Source organism: Arachis duranensis, chromosome 7 (assembly GCF_000817695.3).
Source record: "Arachis duranensis cultivar V14167 chromosome 7, aradu.V14167.gnm2.J7QH, whole genome shotgun sequence".
Taxonomy (NCBI): Eukaryota; Viridiplantae; Streptophyta; class Magnoliopsida; order Fabales; family Fabaceae; genus Arachis; species Arachis duranensis.
This window is the reverse complement of record NC_029778.3, coordinates 69,875,049-69,879,301: the sequence shown is the minus strand read 5'-3', so window position 1 is coordinate 69,879,301 and position 4,253 is coordinate 69,875,049.

Here is a 4,253-nt window from a genome sequence, read left to right as displayed (position 1 = left end):
GCTCAAAGCCTTAGATCCTTTTTACCCTTGCCTTTTGGTTTTAAGGGCTATTGGCTTTTTTTGCTTGCTTTTTCTTTTTTTTCTTTTATTATTATTATTTTTTCGCTCTTTTTTTCCCAAGCTTTTTATTCATTGCTTTTTCTTACTTCAAGAATCAATTTTATGATTTTTCAGATCATTAATAACATTTCTCTTTTTCATCATTCTTTCAAGAGCCAACAATTTTAACGTTCATAAACAACAAGATAAAAAATATGCACTGTTCAAGCATTTATTCAGAAAATAAAAAGTATTGTCACCACATCAATATAATTAAACTAATTTCAAGGATGAATTCGAAACTCATGTACTTCTTGTTATTTTGTATTAAAAACATTTTTTATTTAAGAAAGGTGAAGGATTCATGGAATTATTCATAGCCTTAAGACATAGACACTAGACACTAATGATCATGTAATAAAGACACAAACATAGACAAACATGAAGCATAAAAATAAAAAAATAGAAAAATAAGAGCAAGGAGATTAAGGAATGAGTCCACCTTAGTGAGGGTGGCGTCTTCCTCTTGAAGAACCAATGGTGCTCTTTGAGCTCCTCTATGTCTCTTCCTTGCCTCTGTTGCTTGATCCCTAGTGATTTTGGTGCTCCTATCCTTAGTTGCTCCCAATAGTTGTGTGGAGGAAAATGTATCCCTTAAGGCATCTCAGGAATTTCTTGATGAGGAAATTTCTCATGCTCTTGTTGAGGTCCATGAGTGGGCTCTCTTGATGTGCAGTCAAATGGTCTACTACTGAGCTATAGACCCTTGAGATGAATCTCTCAATCTCCCATGACTCGGAGGTGGAAGCTTTTGTCTTCCATTACCTCTTTCTAGAGGTTTCTCCGGCCTTAGGTGCCATCAATGGTTATGGAAAAATAAAAAAGCTATGCTTTTACCACACCAAACTTAGAATGTTGCTCGTCCTCGAGCAAAAGAAGAAAGAATAGAAGAAGAAGAAGAAAATATGGAGGAGAGGCAGAGATGTGTATTCGGCCAAGGGGGAGAAGAGAGGGTTGTATTGTGTGAAAATGAAGAAGGATGAAGGGGTTTATATAGTGGAGGGAGGGGGGTTAGGTTCGGTCATATAGGGTGGGGTTGGGTGGGAAAGAGATTTTGAATTTGAAGGTAGGTGGGGTTTATGGGGAAGAGTGGATGGATGTGAATGGTGAAGGGGTAATTGGGAAGAGAGATTGAGGTGATTGGTGAAGGTTTTTTTTGGGAAGAGTGTTATTGGATTATGTGAAGAAGAGAGAAGGTGAGTTGAGGTAGGTAGAGATCCTGTGGGGTCCATAGATCCTGAGGTGTCAAGGATTTATCATCCCTGCACCAATTAGGCGTGTAAAACGCCCTCTGCATACAATCCTGGCATTTAACGCTGGACTGAAGCTTGTTTCTGGCGTTAAACACCCAAATGTAGCATGTTTCTGGCGTTTAACGCCAGCCTGATGCTTGTTGCTGGCGTTAAAAGTCAGCTTTTGTCAGGGTGCAATCCTGGCATTTAAACGCTAGACTGCTGCATGTTTCTGGTGTTCAACGCCAAATTCATGCTCTGTTCTGGCGTTGAACGCCAGCCAGATGCTCCTTACTGGCGTTTAAACGCCAGTAAGATCTTCCTCCAGGGTGTGCTGTTTCTTCTGCTACTTTTGATTCTATTTTTAATTTTAGCAATTGTTTTGTGACTCCACATGATCATAAACCTAATAAAACATAAAAGAACAATAAAAATATAGATAAATAAAAATTGGGTTGCCTCCCAATAAGCGCTTCTTTAATGTCACTAGCTTGACAGTGAGCTCTCATGGAGCTTCACAGATGTTCAAAGCATTGTTGGGACCTTCCAACACCAAACTTAAAAGTTTGAATGTGGGGGTTCAACACCAAACTTAGAGTTTGGTTGTGGCCTCCCAACACCAAACTTAGAGTTTGATTGTGGGGGCTTTGTTTGACTCTGTATTGAGAGAAGCTTTTCATGCTTTCTCTCCATGGTTGTAGAGGAAGATCCTTGAGCTCTAAACATAAGGTAGTCCCCATTCAATTGAAGGACTAGTTCTCCTCTGTCAACATCAATTACAGCTCCTGCTGTGGCTAGGAAGGGTCTTCCAAGGATGATGCATTCATCCTCCTCCTTCCTAGTGTCTAAGATTATGAAATTAGCAGGGATGTAAAGGCCTTTAACCTTCACTAACGCGTCCTCTACCAATCCATAAGCGTGTCTTATTGACTTGTCTGTGATGCGTGAGCATCTTGTCTATCTTTTCCTAGTGAATTTGCATCTAAATTGTTGAGTTTAATTTAGAATTAATTATATTTTAGCCACTATGGATGCTATTTTGAGTTTTGTGCAATTTTATTCATTTTAGATAGCATTCGGATGGATTTGATGAAGTTTCTGCAGAGAAAAAGAAGAAACCAAAGAGATGACCAGCGAAGACCGACGCGGACGCGTAGCTCACGCGACCGCGCGGAATGGAGAAATCGCAATGACGTGATCGCGTGCCTGACGCGATCGCGTGCCTGACGCGAACGCGTGGACTGGAATATGCACAAATGATGCGAATGCATGGACGACGCGGACGCGTCACATGCGCGATCTGCAAAAATACAAATGACGCTGGGGGCGAATTCTGGGCTGTTTTAACCTAGTTTCTAGCCCAGAAAACACAGATTAAAAGCTGCAGAATGGACAAATCAAGTGGTCCCCACCCATCAACTGAAGATGTGTTAATTAATTCAAATTTAAATTCAAATCTGTCGTGCCTCGATGTGATGCAGAGCACATTGAATGGTATGTCCATGCAAGCACCGCCGAACCCAAGATAGCCCATGGCACTTCTCAAAGTCCGCAAGCAGTAGCAGCCACCGGAGATGGACTAGGTTGTTTGACTTATCTGTCATCAGGTAACCCCCAATCAGTAACAAGATGTAATACCTCGCATACTGTCAGAGTATCTTTGGATCATCCGTCTCAGGCATATAGTGGACATGGTTCTGAAGCCATGTAAGCTTCAACAAGAAAGACTCCTTTCTCTGCGTCCCTTGCTGCGCAACCACCGGAGGCCTGGCACCGAGCAGTCGCTCTACTAGCTCTGATGTCTCGGTGTCGTATCATCTGTAGAAATCATGAAAGCTCCCCCACTAACTCTCTATGCGCGTAGCCTGAGGTTGTATACAACGTTTTGCAGGGTGATAGTGGCCTCACCCCATGGCAGGTGAAACGTGTAGGTTTCCGGACGCCAGCGTTCCACGAATGTTATAATAAGTGAGTTGTCAAAGACGAAGTCCCTGAAAGGCACTGTGTCGCCAAAGTCAGGCTCCCTCAAATACGGGACGATGGCGTCCGGTGGTGGAAGCGTATTACTCACTTGCCGAGGAAGGAGTAAGCGAGACATTTGGCAAAAAATAAATGATCACGATAAGAAAACTTTTGTACGTGCATGGACATAACAAACTGAGTTAACTATTATATACATTTATTTATCAAAAATTTACACGTATGTAGTAATTGAATTTATGTCAATAAAACTTTTTACGTTAATATTTACTAAGTTAATTAATAAATATTTTCTCAATACGTTACTTAAAATAAAAACATTCACTAAAATAATTAATAATCTAATTATCAAACTTTTACTTAATAATTTAATTTAGCTAAATACAAAATTACATAATTGTTTACTTAACTTAAAAATAACTTTTACTTGGATAGTTAATAACAAAATTAATAACTTAAGAAACATATAACCAATAAACTAAGATCAACGGTTGAAAAATATCTACCCAAGTATTTAATATCTAAATTAATAATTATGTAGTTAAAAAACTTAATTACAAAAAATGAGAACCACATTCCTAAAATTATACCCTATCACTGATCTGTTGCTAACGATACAAATTGTATTCTAGTTCTTGGCAAATATCCTAACCATGACTATACATATATGGGATAATATAAACGTCAAGATAATAAAACTAACCGCGAAGTTGACTGCCTCGGCGTAGTGCCATGTCGCGTTCAGTCTATTGATGTCCAGATCACGAGCATCTGTGTGCGCCATATTCGTCTTACTCAATAATATGATTAGAAAAGGATAGAAGAGGGGAGAAAGTGGTGGAAAGGTTGGAAATGGGGCCCAGAACCTCAATGTAAACGATATCTATATATAGGCGTTACGGATAAAATATATTCTCTAACAATATATTTTTATAAAGCATC